Source organism: Halichoerus grypus, chromosome 1, assembly GCF_964656455.1.
Source record: "Halichoerus grypus chromosome 1, mHalGry1.hap1.1, whole genome shotgun sequence".
In the NCBI taxonomy this organism is placed as follows: domain Eukaryota; kingdom Metazoa; phylum Chordata; class Mammalia; order Carnivora; family Phocidae; genus Halichoerus; species Halichoerus grypus.
This window is the reverse complement of record NC_135712.1, coordinates 55,433,893-55,453,208: the sequence shown is the minus strand read 5'-3', so window position 1 is coordinate 55,453,208 and position 19,316 is coordinate 55,433,893. Positions and strand designations below refer to the sequence as shown.

At 37.5% G+C, this 19,316-nt stretch overlaps 1 long non-coding RNA gene across 1 annotated transcript in view; it reads right to left on the bottom strand.

The window, feature by feature from the left end:
* Nucleotides 1-776: 776 nt before the first annotated feature.
* The window catches only part of LOC144379826 (uncharacterized), a 53,514-nt gene continuing 34,974 nt past the window's right edge, over nucleotides 777-19,316 (bottom strand). The window contains exons 2-3 of the long non-coding RNA XR_013443244.1: nucleotides 4,533-4,620; nucleotides 777-930 (exon numbers count right to left, since the gene is read on the bottom strand). This is a non-coding gene — a long non-coding RNA (uncharacterized LOC144379826). The remainder of the gene's footprint in view (nucleotides 931-4,532; nucleotides 4,621-19,316) is intronic.

Here is a 19,316-nt window from a genome sequence, read left to right as displayed (position 1 = left end):
CTACCCTTGCAATAAATGTGTGCTGGCTCATTCTTCAAAAAATTCATGCCCCAGTGAGTTTTGAAGGGCTGCCCACAAGCTAAAGACATTTTGCAGGAGTAGGAAGGGAAATCTTTGTTTTTGTTGCTTTCCTCCTGAGTCTTTTTTTTTTTTCCTTTATCAAAAGATGCCACATTACCCAGGATTTTTGACCTTACTCTAAAAAATTGCAATAAAAATTAACATTGCTATTTAAAGTTTGTTAAGGTTGAATACTTGACATTTTCTTGGTAATAGTTTACAATAATTTAAAGACATTATTAGTCTTTTTAGCTGCTTGTAGAATGACAACTAACATGAAAGTTTAAGTGGGATGTTGGTCCAAAGTGAAATCAGTTTACTATACTCTGGACTCAATCTACTGATTTAATCTCAATAATTCTGCTAATGCTTTTCACTAAACAGAATGGCTTTCTCTTTTTTTCTGACCTTTTAAATCTTATCCATCCTTTATGAACACATTTAAATTCCATTTTATTGGTGAAAGTTTTCTAATCCATGGCCACACTGACCTCTCATTATCTTGCCATCTTATAGTGCTTATTTTCTACATCACACATTTTACCTTAAAACTAAAGATGATCCTGACCTAATGTCTACACTTTCATCTTCACAGACCAGTTCTCCTACAAGATTGTGAGCCTCTGAGAATGAGACTGTGTTTTGTCAAGAAATATTTACTGAGTGTATTTGTCAGGATTCAGCCAGAGAAGTAGAACCAGTGGTACATATATTTATTATGAGGGATTGGCTAGTACAACTGTGGGGGCTGGCTAAGCAAGCACAAAGTCCATAGGAAAGGCAGTAAGGAAGGGAAGATGACAAGCAGGCTAGAATTCACAGGTACAAAGAGAAGCTTTCTGTTCACAGGTCGTGGTCAGGAAGGAAGATCTGGAAAGAAAGAAGAGCAATTACAGAGCCAGAAGCTGTATGAAGTCCTAATTCCAGGGAAATCCTAAATCCTCTTTTAAAGGCTCTGCCACTGATTAAATTAGGCCCACCCAGGGTATTCTTCCTTCTTCTTATAATCTACTGATTAGAGACCTTAATCACATCTGCAAAATCCCTTCACAGCAGCACCTAGATCAGTGTTTTATTGACTGGAAGAAGTTATGTGTATGTTCCACAATGACTACTGCTTTCCTACTCTCAGGAGAGAATATCCTTTGTAACCTGCCCTAAGGAGACACATACTCAATAGAGAATTCTGGGGACTACAGATGTCAAGCCAAGTTTACATCAAAAAGCCATCACACACAGCATGTGGTACAGAGGACATAGATGACTCTATTGCTACTCTTAAAAGTAAAGATTAAGCCTTATGTAAACAAAATTATTTCCTATCTCCCCAAATGCAGCACTCTGTGCTAGACACAAAACAGGCACACAATAAATACCTGAAGAAATAATTGGTGACCTTGGTTAATTTCCACCCAATTTAGTTATTATTGATCTGAACACTAAACAGATTTGATAAGTACACTGTTTTGTCTGAATAAAATGATCTGATGGGAAGCAAGAGCTGAGTTAATGGCAGCACTGTTTTCTTCTCACTTTTTTTTGTTAAGAAAAACACATTAAATGGTTATTTCTGAAAACATCCCAAAAATGCTCTTATGTTTAATTTATTATGTTTAATGGAAGCAGGCTATTTCAAATTCACAGTATAAACCATCAATAAGAATTATCAAAATAACTGAAGAAAAAGCAATAACCCATCCTTTGAGGTTAACAAGATAATTCATCCAATCATTCAATAAATATTTATCAAGTACCTTCTGTGTGCTATCATGGTTCCATGGGCTGGAGATGCAGTCAAGGACAAAACAAAATTTATGCACACATAGAGCATGTGTTATGTGGGAGGTGACAGAAAATAAACATGTGAACAGTTTAGTATAGAAAAATATAAATCTGGGCAGATTCAATAACTTTGAGCCTGAAATTTTTCATGGCCTTCATTAAAAGAAAAAAGTAAAACACACAAAGGCAATAAATACAAAATTAGATATACATGCTAATACTTTAGAACAGGAAAATAAATCTTACAAAACTGACAATGAAAAACACCACAAAATTCAGGAAAATGCCATAATCTTTTTAGTAATTACCTTCCTGACACATTCTATAATTCATTTTTTACTACATTTTTTTACTGCAACTTTAATGACTATAAAAATTATTTTGTATTATTTGGTAATTTTTTTTTTTTTTAAAGATTTTATTTATTTGACAGAGAGAGCACAAGCAGAGGGAGAGGGAGAAGCAGACTCCCCCACTGAGCAGGGAGCCCGATGTGGGACTCGATCCCAGGACCCTGAGATCATGACCTGAGCCGAAGGCAGACGCTTAACCGACTGAGCCACCCAGGCGTCCCAGTTTGGTAATATTTTCTATATAAAAAGGTGCTAATTCAGGTTTTCCTCTGGAATAGTTGATCAAAATTTGTGGGGGTTTTTTTTTCATTATTATTGGTAATTTAGAAACATTTCTTTCAGTTTTACAATTTTACAATTTCATATATTGATAATGTCATATAAATTTTTGTAGTACATTTTAAGTTTTTAAAGACACAAGAAATATAATTCTATTTTACATAACTCTCATCACACAAAAAAACAAAATTTTCAGGGTGTCTGGGTGGCTCAGTCAATTGGGCCAGGGACTTTACCTCAGGTCATGATCTCAGGGTCCTAGGATCAAGCCCTACATTGGGCTCCCCTCTCAGCCTGCCCCTCCCCCCACTCATGCTCTCTCTCTTTCTCTCTCTCTCCCTCTCTCAAATAAATAAAAGCTTTTTTAAAAAAAGACAAAATTTTCATTATATAATTGTTATATGATGTATAATCAAGTATATTCCTGCTGGACAGCATTTCTGTTTCAATTAGGAATCAATCAGAATCAAATTCTCCAATTATAAATTTATACATCTGGTGATTAAAATAGCTTTCCAGAGATCAGCTTCTGGTGCTTCATACTTCAACCACTGTTTCTTCCCCACTACCTTCATAATTCCTGTGCCAGGCACTGTGGGACACACTCAAATTGTTATACATCATTTGGCCTTGCTTCTCTATTCCACAAATGTCAACTGTATCCCCAACTCACCTTCCCCTTAGATGGACCCCAACAATGCCTGCTGCCACTCTAATGCTACCTGTGATAAAGGAAAACGTCATACATGACTGTGGTTAACAAAAACTTACTTTTACAATTTTTACAAAAATATAGGGATGGGGCACCTGGGTGGCTCAGTCAATTAAGCATCTGACTCTTGATCTCAGCTCAGGTCTTGATCTCAGGGTTGTGAGTTCAAGCCCCATATTGGGCGTGGCGCCTACTTAAAAAATATATATATATAGGGCCAAGTGAGAGGCCCAGAATAACGAAAGCCAAGGTTAGTAGGACAGTTTGGCAAGGAACTTAACACAGTTATTTCTCTGAAATTTTTGTTGACTTATGCTGTCATGTCCCTAGTTTCTTCCCTGATTACTGCTAGTCTTACTGATCTTTGTCTGTGATATACTCACTAATGGTGTAGTTGACTTCCGTAAGGCTAGATTCTATAGACTGTGGGACACTTAGTCAAGTCAGTCTCAAATCCAGGACCTTTATATCATTAGTACCTTTGAATAGAGTAATATATTTGAAATATTAAGTCGTGTTTTCTGTTTTGTTTTGCCCCCACCCACAGCCCTGGTCCCATCTCCCTCCACAATAACTAAGTAGAACTACTATGTTGTGTGAGGATATGGCAGGGCTAAGAAAAATTTTAAAAAGTCTATCTCCTGCTTTCCTTTCCAAAAGGCTTAGGTCCTCAGGGGAACTGGTGAAATCAGAGAAATAATAACAGACAGAGAATTCTAATTCTAGCTGTTAGAAAAGATTCCTCCATTAAAGAAAGAAAAGAAAGCTGAAGGGGACGTGATGAGGGTATAAGAATCAGAGAGGAAGGCTGATGGGGTGAGGAAGGGTGTCACAGAGGCCTGATTTCTAGGCTGTGTCCTCTTCCTAGACAAATCTCTGTATCCCAGAGATCCCAAGATCCCAGAGAGAAAAGGATGCACAAAGAATCTAGTCAGATGGGTCTCAGCACTATGGCGACTTCAGTGCCCCAACATAGCATGGGATTCCATAGTACCAGACAGAGGACTGAAGGGGTCACCAAGATAGGAAAGAGAGATGTGTTAAGAGAAGACCTGTGAAGATTAAAGATTAGATAGGAAGATGGACACTGAGATACATCTTTGTGAGGACAAATGACACAAAGAGTCCATCCTGATGAAAAGAAATAGAGGCGACTCTTAAAATGACTGGGATTACATTTCTTCCACCCTGCCAAATGGCAGGCTGACTGAAGACAGATATCAAGATATAAAATAAATCAGAATTATAGTTAGAATTATAAAAATTATAGACAGAATTAAGAATTAAAATAAGAAAAACAAAAAAAGAATTATAAATGTACATACACACACACACAGCTTACATACCTGAACTGTGTCCTGAAGAGCATATCTTGCACACCTGGTTATCAGAAGCCAAGCCATTCTATTATAGGCATTCAAAAAATGGCTTTCCCTAAGAAAAATCAAAGACGAATTTATTAACTTAAAAATATATATAAATCCCTGCTCAGCGGAGAGCCTGCTTCTCCCTCTCCCTCTGCCTGCCACTCTGCCTACTTGTGCTCTATCTATCGAATAAATAAATAAAATCTTTAAAATATATATATATATTCTCAAAAGAATTTAATATAATTTTCAGTATCACATAGATAAGTTTTCCTTCATAAGCAAAGACATCAATATGAATGCATTCTGGATCTATGTCTGATGGTATTTATATTCATACTCTAAGTGGGAAAAGGTGTTTAAGTATTAATCTATTACTATAAAAGCTACATCTTCATTACAAACGTCTAGCCTTAAAATTGTCATTAGCAAACTAGTTTTTTTATGACAAACATAATAAGAATCTTCACATTAATTTTAAATAAATTAGCTCCATTCTGGATTAAATATAACTTTTTATGAGGCTCATATTATTTTAGTCCTTAAACTTGCATAAATTTCATAGATTAGAACATCAATTTTAAATTCGCAAATACCGTTAGGTCGCTAACTGTGTCTAATTTGACTGATAATTACAGGCATATATTGTTCATTTTTCCAGAATTATAATCAATTCACTGAAATTACAATTTCAAGCCAGTTGGATGTGCTGGTTATACACTCATTCCCATCTAGTAAATGGTCTCCACAGAGCCTCCTTCAGCAGAGATATGCTGAGGGGAAATTTATATACGTATAAACTCCGCCAAGGGTCCTCTGTCAAAATTCACTTGAAGTCTCCAGAGAAGCCGGACCCCTAGTTCGCATGTACGTAGGACACGTGAGCACCCAACTGCCCGAGGACACGCACTCGCGCAGGACAGCGACAAGCTGCAGCGCCGCCACATTTTGCCCATGGAGAGAACCTGAAAGAGCTGCTGAGACGCTCCAAAAACTTAGAATCTCAGAAACGTGGAGCCTCAAGTACAAGACGGGGCGTGACGCGCACTACAACGTGGTGCGCGTGCGCCTGCGCCTGCTCCTGGGCTGGCCTGTGCCAGTGACATCCGCACATGCGCTCTGAATCTTCGCTGTGCTGAGCAATGACTGCGACCAGCATACCCGCTCCCCTCCAATCCCGTGTGTCCAGTCCAACTCCGTCACGTGACAGACGTGGGCTCGCGCTGGCGGGCTGAACCCGGGACTTCACAGCCCGAAGGCCTCCTTCTCTCCTGCCTTACCCTACCTCCGAGTGCGATCTAGAAGAATTATACTTAAAAATAACAATAATCACCATTAAAACACACACACACACACACACACACTTTTGTGCTAGCTAGTCCCAATATCAAATTTCTGGATTATCCATCATAAAAAACACCAGCTTCTAAAATGTCAATGTACTGGGCGCCTGGGTGGCTCAGATGGTTGAGCGTCTGCCTTCGGCCCAGGTCATGATCCCAGGATCCTGGGATGGGGCCCCACGTCTGGCTCCCGGCTCGGCTGGGAGCCTGCTTCTCCCTCTCCCTCCGCCTCTCCCCTGCTCATGCTCTCTCTCTCTCTCTCTGTATCTCTCTGTCTCAAATGAATAAATAAAATCTTTAAAATGTCAATGTACATGGTATTTCCAACCAAAACTGTTAAATTCAAGCAACAATACTCAAGAATACGGTTTTAAAAAAAAATCCAGTTTGGAACAGCTCCCAATTTCAGTTTGTAGTCACCTAAAGCCCTAAAATGATTTCAAATACAGTTGTAGAACGAGAATTGGGAGTTAGAAAGGTAGCTCACTAAGTAAAAATTTCATGGGCCTTTCTCTTCTTTATTCTGCTATATTGTCTCTTTTCATGTGCCTCTATAGCCACCTGGAGTGCCTCAGGGCTTCTTGTTCTTTAAATTATGACAGAGAAATGTTCACCTCCAGCAGCTGACCCTGGAAATAGATGCCCTGAAGAAGGATCTGAGGAGCAGAGAACTGGGCCATTTTCCCCTAGCAAACAGGTTTTGTAATAATCCAAATTTGAATCAGGACTGGGAGAGGGAGGAAGGGTGGGGTGGAAGGTTTGGAAGTTGGGGGTTGGAGGTTACAGCTTCTATACAAACTGTAATTGCAAAGTTAAGTCCCATTATCATTTTCAGAGACTAACAAAGGACAGAAAGAAAATGTTGAGTTAAATCACTAAATTCCCCCCCCCCCAGAGTCAAGTGTGAATATTCTGTGAAGTTTCCACCTTCAAAAATTTCATGTCAACATATAAAAACAAGAATGGGTGCAAAGCAAGATAACTGTTTCCTTTTAGCATAGTAATGATTAAAAGAAATTACCTGATAGTCTGGTCCCAAACAGTGCACGAAACATGTCTGCAAAGCAACTGACCGATCAATATAACTGTCATTCATTTAGTCATTCAACAAATATTTTTAACACTGACTGCCTGGATACCATGATAAACAAGGAAGATACTCTTCTCTAATTTTCATGTAATCCATAGTGTAGTGTGTGTGTGTCTTGGTTGGGGACAGAGGTGGGGATTAATCAAATAATTTACTCACTCATTGAACTAATATTTATCAAATGACTACAATATGCCAGTGAACACATCTGGCAATGAACACATCTCCTTACTTTGGGGTGGCTCACATTCTAAAGAGAAACAATAAACAAATAATATTTAAGGTATTGGCAAATCCTAGGAGAAAAATAAAAAGCAAAGGAGTGATGAGAGTATTTTGAGTTCATGTATAAATGCATGCTCTGTTTAAGACTTTAAGATTTGGTGGTTTAGGATAGGCTCCTCCATGGTAGCAGTATTTCAGCAGAAGTCTGAGTAAAATGAGGAAATGAGTCATGGGAATAGATAAGGAAGAACCATTTTAAGCTGAAACACCCTGAGTTGGAAATGTGCTTGCATGTTTAAGGGATATCATAAATGACAAGCTTATTGAGTACAAAATTTATTGAGCTCTGATTCCATGCCAAGAACCAAAGGCCCAAAATAAGCAAAATCAAGTCCTAGCCCTCAAGGGGAAATATCATTCCTAGAAAATTAAAATAGAAAAAGATACAAACACCCATCCTACTCAACTCCAGGTAGTTGCAATAATTGTCTTGGAAAATCTCTGATAAAGTTAATATATGGAATGAATATTATTAAGGGGCACAAGAAATTGGAATTGGCACAATCGGCCAGTACTAAGGGAATGCCATGACCATCAAAGGCAAAAGTATTCCCAGATATAAATGTCATCTGTGAGAGGAGTGGAGAAGAGGTATGGGTATGGGAGGAGGAGAACATATACATTTTTAGAAAAGATATAATGAGTAAAAAGGTACAATTACCTCCAATTAGAAATTAATTCATTAATTAATAGAGGCAGAGTTCGTTAAAATGGTATCATATAAACACTAGTGATCCACTGGCTAAAAATCACACCAAGTGTTTATATATGTTAATATATATATATATAGTCAATGACAGATATCTTCAATGTGCAGTTAGTAGGACTGTTAAAGCAAATAAAAACACTTAAAATAATCTCTTCCCAAGTTTTGTTTTTAACAACCCAAATCATACAGCTTTATGCTAAAAATAAACCACTCTGGGCATTCTAAATCATTTTATTAGAAATTCTTCTATTGCTGGGTTAACTAAGTAATCTATCACCTTCTAAGAAAATGGAAGGTTTTGAAGGTTGTCACAATCTATTACCAGGGGTGCCTGGCTGGCTCAGTTGGTTAAGCATCTGCCTTCTGCTCAGGTCAGGATCACAGAGTCCTGGGATGGAGAATCCTAACTGGGCTCTCTGCTGGGCGAAGAGCCTACTTCTTCCTCTCCCTCGGCCCCTCCCCCAGCTCATGCCCCCCCCCAAATAAATAAATAAAATCTTAAAATAAATAAATAAAAATAAAAAATAAATAACCTATTACCTTATCAAGGGGAATATCTTTGCCACATGTATGTACAAATGTAGGTTTGGGCATGTCAAAAGGGGTGATACACATAGGGACTGACCGTGCTGAAGCTATCTCTCAGGCAAGCTTTTGTGTGGGGGCAGGAAAAATGAGGAGAGCGGAAAAAACTGATTCCAGATCCTCTATGAAAATTATTTCATCAGTTTTAAAAATTAAACCATAGATAATTTATAACATCCTCAGATTTTTTTTTTTTTTGTCAGTTTGGTTGGATCAAAGTTCAGTATGTCTGAGCTTTATTGTGATTAAAAGTATATTCTGAGTCATTTCTGAAGAACCGCTGACATCCTTTAAGAACTAACTACCAAAAAAAAAAAAAGAGAGAGAGAAAGAAAAACTCCCACTAGGTAGGTTAAGAATTTAATTAAACCATAAAAAGTCAAGGGCAGGAATTGCAAATCCATACTTTCTAAAATTCAGAGAATTACACCTAGCTACACTTCTAAATTACTACTGGTTTACTGTCCCAATCATAAAAAATTCACCCACACCCTAGGCCTTTATTTATATACTTAAGCCAGAGCAGGACAAATCAAAATCAAATGTACCTACTATGTGCCAAATTCCGTGTGAGATACTCCATGGACTTTTCACATCTTAAAGCCTTATAACAAAATAGCCTCAAAAGATGATTTTTGACAAACTTGTTCACCTGCTGTTCTAGCTTGAGCTGCTCTCAGAAGTAATACCCAAGGAAAGAGAATAAACCAGAAACACCATGACCCTAATCATCTACTCTCATATCTTGCAATTGTGAGTAAATAGCCTGTTAGGGGCAAATTCAATTTCTTCCTTGCAATCAAAAGCCCTACAACCAAGCATGTAACTTCCTTAGAAACATTTATATAGAGAATCAAGTTCACAAAGTATGAACGATTATGAAAGATCTCACTATTTATATCTGATACTCATGTTTATAAATGCATCTACTCTCATGTATACACACATGCTCGCACCATTAACATTATTCATTCAGAACATTATAGAATTTTTTTCCATCTAAAACTCTTGTTAAACAAAAATGGTTGATGTGGTTGAATGATGGTAAGAAAACCTGTGTCAGTCACATTGTGAGATGATCCATATGCATAATAACAAATTAGGAGATTCCTGGGGAACTTTTCAAGATGTCATTGAAGAAGAGCTTTTGGTAGATTCTGAACCATTAATTTTCTCTTCTGTTTGAATAATTACGGATCTATCAACTGAAAGTGAGTTACAGAATTTCCTTTGATCAGTCAAGCATTGTGATAGAGTCAACCACTAGGTCAGGCGCTCCTGCTATAAAACCAGTAGAGTTCTTTGAGAACAGTAAGAATTTAATACAAAAAAATCTCATTATAAAAGTATACTTCTCGTGAACATAAATATTTGTAAGTCAAATATTATTTTTGTCTTAAGTAATAAAATTGAAGATATATTTCCGAGAAAGTATAAATAAAAATAAAGACTATAGTAAATCTTTAAAATCTCTCATTTTTTTAATTGTCCTTTAAAACATTTATTCTCTTTGAAACACATTTCTAGGAATTTATTCGAAGAAAATAATTAGAATTCTATTCAAATTAGGACTTTTTCTGAGCATTATTTATAATAATTAAATTGTATCAGTAGCCTAAATATTTCTCACTAAAAGATGATTTGTAAATTATGGCAAATGCATCTGATGGGATATTATTCATTTTTGAAATATGTCTTCAAATACCTTTTAATATCTTAGAAAAATGTTCATGGTATAATGTTAAATAAAAAAGTAAAATACAAGATAGTATATAAACTTTTCAACACTTTGTATGCATAGATTCAGAAAAGAAGACTAGAAAGGAATAAATTAAAATGGCATCTGTGCTTGTCTATGAATAGTAAGATGATATAATTTCCTTTTTGTGCTATTGTGTATTTTACCCATTTCCTGTGATAAACATGTAATACTTTTTTAACAAAGATTTATTTATTTAAGTAATCTCTACACCTAACATGTGGCTCAAACCTATGATCCCAAGATCAAGAGTTGCACACTCCACCATCTGAGCCAGCCAGGCGCCCTAAACATGTAATACTTTTATTCAAACATAAACATATGTTTTTTAAATATTTGTTTAAGTAATCTCTACACTCAATGTGATGCTCAAGCTCACGACCCCAAGATCAAGAGTCACATGCTCGGGTGCCTGGGTGGCTCAGTTGGTTAAGCGACTGCCTTCGGCTCAGGTCATGATCCTGGAGTCCCGGGATCGAGTCCCGCATCGGGCTCCCTGCTCAGCAGGGAGTCTGCTTCTCCCTCTCCCACTCCCCGCTCTTGTGCTCTCTCTCTCTCTCACTCTCTCTCTCAAATAAATAATAAAAAAAAAAAAAAAAAAAAAGAGTCACATGCTCTTCTGAGGCAGGCACCCCAAGATATGTATTTTTTAAGAGAGCAGGAAGGAGGAAACTTTGGAGATTTTGGATATGTTTATAGCATAGATTGTGGTAATGGTTTCAAGGGTGTATATACTTATCTCCAAACTCATCAATTTGTGTATATCAAATATGTACAGTTTTCATATGTCACTCATACCTCGATAAAGTGATTTTTATTTAAAAATATGTTATTTTAAGTTGTTTATTTTGTCTAAGTCTTTCTAAATCACATAATTTCATAAACAGTAAGAACTATATGCAAAAATATCTTGAAACTGAATTCAGAAAATTTCATTCTAAAAAAATTATATGCTAAATGCTATGAACCAACTACTATTTCTTTTCTTTTTTTTTTTTTAAGATTTATTTATTTGAGAGAGAGAGCACAAACAGGAGGCGCAGAGGGAAGAGAGAGAGAGAGAGAGAGTCTCAAGCCAACTTCATGCTGAGCGCAGACCTGGAGGTGGGGCTTGATCTCACAACCCTGAGATCACGACCTGAGCCAAAACCAAGACTCAGACGCGTAAGCAACTGTACCACCCAAATGCCCCAACTACTATTTCTTTTTTTTTTTAATAGATTTTATTTATTTGAGAAAGAGAGAGCGCAGGCGAGAAAGAGAGCAGGAGCAGGGGGAGGGGCACTGGGAGAAGCAGGCTCCCTGCTGAGCAGGGAGCCCAACGTGGGACTCGATTCCAGAACGCTGGGATCATAACCAACTGAGCCACCCAGATGCCCCAACTACTATTTCTTATAATTGTTTTATTTTGTTTTTTGGGGGGGTTTTTTTTGTTTTTGTTTTTTTAAAGATTTTATTTATTTATTTCACACAGAGAGAGAGAGAGACAGCTAGAGAGGGAACACAAGCAGAGGGAGTGGGAGAGGGAGAAGCACGCTCCTGGCCGAGCAGGGAGCCCGATGCGGGGCTCGATCCCAGGACCCTGGGATCATGACCTGAGCCGAAGGCAGACGCTTAACGACTGAGCCACCCAGGCGCCCCGTTTTATTTTGTTAATAGTGTTTAAATGTAAGTAGTTAGAATCTAAGGGATTATGTTTGATTGTTTTTTGTTTTACGATGATAGTGTGATTAGTTTTTTCTTCTCTGCAAAGTTTGTTTTTTCCTTCCCCTCAGCGTATTATCAGTAATCATTAAGCATGATTAGCTAGCTGATTAATTTATTTACTTAGGATGCAGTTGCCATTTAATTATGAGGTAAATGCCTGTACCGTGTTACTACAGCAACATTTTCCAAAGTGATGTCTATGAGAAAAAAGTCCCACTATCCAACAAGTTTAGAAAACACTGCTTAACATCTCTCACCACTTCCCAATTGCAAAGTCATATTTTAATTTTTTTTTTTTAAAGATTTAATCTATTTATTTTTGAGAGAGAGAAAGAGAGCACGAGCCAGGCGGAGGGGCAGAGGGAAAAGCAGATTCCCCACTGAGCAGGGAGCCTGATGCAGGGCTCGATCCCAGGACGCCAGGATCATGACCTGAGCTGAGGGCAGACACTTAACCGACTGAGCCACCCAGGTGCCTGGAAAGTCATAATTTAAACATGGATATTCGAAAGTTGCTGTTGTATAAGAATCTAAATCTCTATACTAAACCCAATCTTCCCCAAACTTATTGTTTACAGAATCCTTTCCCAGAGCTTATCTTTTAGTAATCTAAGGAACTAATGTTTGGGGGCAGTCTTTAATTTGTAAAAGAATTATGGGGATAGTATTAAAATTCATCATCTGATCTAATAAGTCAAGGGTGAGGCCTGAGATTCTGCATTTCTTGCATGTCTGCTGCTCACCACACTTTGAGCCCTAATACTATAAAGAACATACTTTAGGAACACAGAAAGCTTGAAATATGCCTTACAGCCACCTACCCACACACTCCCATTTTTTTCTCTGAACCACCATTTTTTCACCAGACACTGTGTGAGGCATGTTATCAGATGAGTACCAAACAGAAGCTTTAAGAATTAGATATCTGAAAAGATAAGAGCTTTGTTTTAGAGAAATGCTTATGTTGTCTTTCACCTGGGCTAATTTATGGTCTGAACATCCTGTTTTATACTATGTTACTGAATGGAAGATTAACATTGAATGCCTGTGGCCTAGGCTAGGCCCTCAGCTGTAATAAATTTAAATGGCAGCTCATTTGCATGGAGCACCTTCTTTAGTATTAGCATTTCTATTCCTTTGAGAAGTTCATCACTGCTTTGTTCTGTTAACTTTTAGACCAAGAGTGAACTCTTGCTAATTCCCTAAAGTCATGTAAATTATCTTTTAAAAAATATCAAAGATTAAAATACATAAATCATTTTTTAAAAGAAGTAATAATGGAAATTATATCACTTAAATTTCACTTTCTCTAAGGCAGTGGTCTCAACCAGGGGCAATTTTATACCCCAGGGGACACCTGGCAATGTCTGTGACATTTTTTGTTGTCATGCTGAGGAGGAGGGTGCTACTGGAATCTAGTGGGCAAAGGTCAGGGGTGCTGCTAAACATCCTACAATGAGCAGGATAGTCAGTCCATCACAACAAAGAACTCTCAAGCCCAAAATACCAATAATACTAAGGTTGAGATACTTTGCTTTAAGAACCTGTGCTCTTTCTTAATATTGCCTTTGATTTGATACAGAACATGGATTGGAAAACTAGAAAGAATATGCCAAGTCCCAGACCATTTCTTACCTGCGGCATACTTAATGCTTCTTTGCACATACAGTGAAGAGGGAAACTGTACAGGTTGCTACTTCTCTGGAGAAGATGAAGACATTTAGGCTGACCACTGAAAACTCCAGCGGTCGTAGTCACAGTCACAGGGAAAGAGTTGGAGTACTAATGGGCTATTCTCTAATTATACTTGGTCAATGTACCACTTTTTCTGTGTATGTATTTGGTTGTTATAAACCAGGGAAGAGGCTAAGATTTCCCAGGGCTCTTAGAAAACTTAGAAAAACCACAGTTTCCAAGTGATGCATAGATGGTTGTGAAAAGTGGCAGTCCTCACATTTTGAAGCTATGACAGTGGGAGCTTAACCTCCTCGTTCATAAAGAACTGGTTTGAAGATTAAAAAGTGAGATAATACATGATGATGACAATGAATTCCTTCCTGCCCAAACATTCTTGTCTTTCCATATGCTGATGTCCACCATTTTCAAGTCTCCCAGCCCCAACATTACAATTGCTTTAAGAATGTCAGCTATACACTCAGTGTAAAGAGAGAGCGGGAAAAGGAGATGGGCTGGGGGGAGTCAGGAATACGCGGAAAGAGGAAAAGCGGTCAGAGAAAGCTACAGTCTGGTACAGATTGGGCACCACTCTGCAAAGCGCAAGGGAACTGAGTAGAATAGCGTATGCGGATTTCACCACGTGGCCACGTGGAATGTTACACAAGATTAGGCAATTCTATATGAACTTTTCATTACAATGAGTTCAGAAACTCAGGGTTGGGAATATGTTTAGGGGGGATATACAGATGGCATGCAATTTTTATAAATACACTGAGCATCCAAATTACCATGTTATATCTCAATTTTATCAACACACAACCACTAGAGTGACAAGAGGAGGCATGTTATTTGAAAGTGAAGAATTATTGGACATGGTAGCATCTGCAGATAAATGACAGGATTCAAAATGCACTATAATATATTTGTAAAAATTACCATAGCTATGGCTGGGGAGCAGTACTGTCCCAGTAGCTTTCTTGAGATTTAGAATATGTGGGTTTGAAGTGAGGAGCAATTGAATACAGTGGTATCTGGAGAGCTAAATGACAGATTCAGAAGGTTAATAGGGTTTCTGAAGCTTTAACCCAGCTGAAATGGCAGAGTTGGTAATGCTATATGCCAGGGCAGCTGGGAATTGCTGGAAAGGCTTTTAAAATCAGGGAAAACCAGGTGCACTGGGCACAACAGTGAAAGACTGAAGTAATTCCAAGAAAGAGAGTGGAGGCAGAAAAACAAAGCCGTACTGAAAAAGCATAGGAGTCAGTATGTGCACGGCCATCAGACAGGGTCCAGTACAGTGGAAGTCATAATTATACCAAGGATTGGAACATGAGATTGGACATTTAAAAGGAAAAATCTTACAATGCCTATCAGTCCCAAATAAAAAGCAGTTTACGGTGGGTAACTGAATTTATTACTATAGAAGAGCAATATGGTTCATGGATCCCTTGCATCAGAAGAATTATCTGGATACATATTTAAAATAGAGATATATGAACCCCACAACAGATGTGAGGCAGAAACTCCTTACCATGTACAGGAAAAAGCTTTTACAAGTTTCCAGCATGACTGAGGTGCACACTCAAGACTAAGATACACTGCACCCGAGATGAGGAAGACTATAAGGTTGTCTATGTGTCACGGACCCACACTCAAGCTGGTAAAGGAAAGAGCTGGAAAGGGATCTGCAACCTCCACATACAGGGCACCACCCAGATTATTCACTGTTACCACCAAGATCCTCCCAGGATTCTGGTGGGACCATACATTAAACAAGTGAGTTCCTGCATTTATTTTTTGTTTCTACTACCATTACAGTAAAATGTAATGTGAAATTGAAAGTCTCACATAAAAATTAGCACACCATTTCAGAGGTTGTATTAATTTAGTGAGGTGAGAACATGACTTGATTTCATAAGGTTTATTTTCCTCAGAAAATAAAGGTCTGGGAGCACCTGGGTAACTCAGTAGGATAAGCTTTCAACTCTTGGTTTTGGCTCAGGTCATGGTCCAAGGGTCATGAGATGGAGTCCTGTGCTGCCAGGCTCTGCACTCAGTGGGGAGTCTGCTTGAGATTCTCTCTCTCCCTCTCGCTCTGCCCCCAACGCCCACCTGGGCACGCACACTCTCTCTCTCTCTCTCAGAAAAAAAGAAAAAGAAAATAAAAGTCTGGGATATAGGCTATTTTCTAGGTTTAAAAAAAAAAAATCTGTGTTTTTTCATTCCCCAGATAGACTGTAAGTTTCTTGAGGTCAAGAATATGCTAATGTTTCTCTACACTCAAGTACAGTGCTCACTAAAAACCTATTTGAAAGAATTAACAGAATATTAGAGAAAAATATGGAAGAAGATATCTAGTTAAAAAATAATATAAAATAACTGAACACTACTTTTATGTGATACCCTTTTTTATTGAAGCATAATTAACTTCCAGTGTTACATTAATTTCAGCTGTACAACAGAATGATTCAACAATTCTCTACATTACTCACAGCTCACCACAGAAGTATAGTCACCATCTGTCACTATGCAGTATCATAATCTTATTGATTATATTCCCTATACTGTACTTTTCACCTCCACGACTTATTTATTTTGTAACTAGAAGTTGGTACCTCTTAATCCCCTTCTCCTATTTTGCCCATCTCCCCACCCACCTGAACAAGAACCAGTTAAACACTGGAAAAAGAGCTCCATTCAAAAGTATAATAAGAAAAGCAGACCAGGGGCGCCTGGGTGGCTCAGTCATTACGTGTCTGCCTTCGGCTCCGGTCATGATCCCAGGGTCCTGGGATCAAGCCCTGCATCGGGCTCCCTGCTCAGCGGGAAGCCTGCTTCTCCCTCTCCCACTCCCCCTGCTTGTGTTCCCTCTCTCGCTGTGCCTCTCTCTGTCAAATAAATAAATAAATAAATCTTTAAAAAAAAAAAGAAAAGAAAGAAAAGCAGACCAAAAAAAACTAAGAGAGACAATAAATATTCAGAACCTAAATGAAGAAAAATTCGACATTCTACTGAGAAGCATAAAAAGATAAATAATAGGATACATCTTATTCTTAGTAAGACATAGTACTAAAAAGTTGTCAATTTTTTCAATCCCAAAGAAACTACAAATATGTCCCCCCTTCTTTATTATCTTTCTAAGAAACATTTTCATCGTGGTCAAATATACATAACATAAAATTCACCATTTTAAGCATTTTTATGTGTACAGTTCAACAGCATTAAGTATATTAGCATTCCTGTGCAACCATCAGCCCATCCATCTCCAGAACTTTTTATTTTCTCAAACTGAAACTCTGTATCCATTAAACACTAATTCTCCATTCCTCCCACCCTCCAACCCTGACAACCACCATTCTACTTTCTTTCTTTATGAATTTGACTACTCCAGGTACCTCATTTAAGTGGAATCCTTTAATATTTGTGTTTTGTCACTGGTTTATTTCACTTAGCATAATATCTTCAAGGTTCATCTATGTGGTAGCGTGTGTCAGAATTTCCTTCCTTCCTAAGGCCGAATAATATTCCATTGTACGTAAATAGAAAATTTTGTTTATCTATCCATCAATGTACATTTGGGTTGTTTCCACTTTGTGGCTATTATTAATAATGTTGCTAATAAACAACAGTGTACAAAATTTGAGCCTCGGCTTTCAATTCTTTTGCGTGTATACCCAGAAGTGGAATTGCTAGATCATATGCTATTTCTATTAATTTCAGATTAATCAATTTAATTTTTTGAGGAAACATCAGACCATTTCCCAATGGCTGCACCACTTTATATTCCCCAAAGAAGTGCTCAAGGTTTCCAATTTCTCCACATCCTTGCCAACATTTGTCACTTTCTGGTTTTTAATAATAGCCATCCTAATGGATGTTAAGTGATGTCCTACTGTGATTTTGATTTGCCTTTCCCTTTGATTAGCAATGTTGAGCATATTTTCACATGCTTATTGACTATTTGCATATTTCCTTTAAAGAAATAGCTGTTCAAGTCTTTTGCCCATCTTTAAATCGAGTTGTTTGTTTTTGTTGTTGTTGTTGAGTTGTAGAAGTTCTTTCTATATTCTGGCTATCAATATTATCAAGTATATGATTTGCAAATATTTTCTCCCACTCCATGAGTTGCCTTTTTACTCTGTTGATAGTGTCCTTTGATGCAAAAAATCTTTAATTTTCAGAAAGACCAACTTACCTATTTTTTCTTTTGTTGCCTGTGCTTTTGATGCCCCGCTTTTTTTTGTTTCTAATTGACTAACCAATTCTAAAGTTCATTTGGAAAAGTACACATGAAAGAATACCTAGGACATTTCTGAAAAAGAATATTAATAGGGAATCATCTTCCCTCATAATAAAATATATTCTAAGATACCATTATCTTGGTCCATAAATAGACAGGCACATCAGGGAAGCATAGTAGAGAGTCTCAAAACAAATCCCTGAACAATTAGGAATTTAATATATTAAAAGTACAGCTTTTCAAATCAACAATCAGTGTTGAGAAAACTGGCTGGTCATTTGAGAAAAGACTGAAATCTGATTTCATATCTTTTGTTAAAATGAATTTCAAAAGAATTTTAGATTAATCAATGACTTAAATATAAAAATTGATTTAGATGTAAAACTTAAAGCCAAAAGATTAATGAAAAAAGCAAGAGAGAATATATTTATAATATAATAATGAGAATGATTTTCCCAGGCTTATCATGAAACCTAAAAGCTATATTGAAAATTTTTGCTATATAGAAATTTAAAAACCTATACAGATTTCTGCTTTCAGTAAGCAGATGAAACCTCTTGTTGAAAACAAGAATAAAAGCTCACCACAGTATATGCAGCAACTGTTTGAAGACAATGGAGGTTTTATTTTTTTTTAAGATTTTATTTATTTGAGAGAGAAAAAGAGAGAACACAGAGGGAGAGGGATAGGGACAAGCAGACTCCCCAGTGAGCACAGAGCCCAATAGGAGGCTCGAGCCCAGGACCCTGAGATCATGACCTGAGCCAAAGGCAGATGCTTAACTGACTGAGCCATCCGGGCACCCTGACAATGGAGATTTTAAAATTGCAGGCAATATTTGAGGAATTACAATCTTTGAAAGCAGGGTAACAAAAAATAATGTTCATATTCAAACTTACTTGATAAACTTCATATTCCAACTGACATTTTCTCCTCAGGATATTTTCTGATTTTCTGCACATGAGGGAGTGGGGAATAGTACCTAAGCAGAAAGCAGCAGTCAACCTGACCTAGAGGTACATGTTAGAGCATGCAGCTTAAACATATGAGACATGAAGAATAAAAACCAGAAGAAGAGGGAATCTCAGAGATATAAGCCTAAAACCCAACTACACATTTCTCTCCAAACATTGGCTGACTCTCAAGTGCCATATGTGCAGGATAAGATCCAAAAAAATCCATCAGGAAAAAGCAGGTAGCAAGCTGAAAACTGAGCAGAGATTACCACAGCCATGGAGACAGGGGTTGGAATTCAAGTCTTCGAGATGGAGACTTTAGTGAAACCCCAGGCTTTCAGTTAAGAACCAAAAAAGAGTCACACTTAGGAGTAAAGGACATATGCTACTACAGCGGAAGAGCAAACTACAG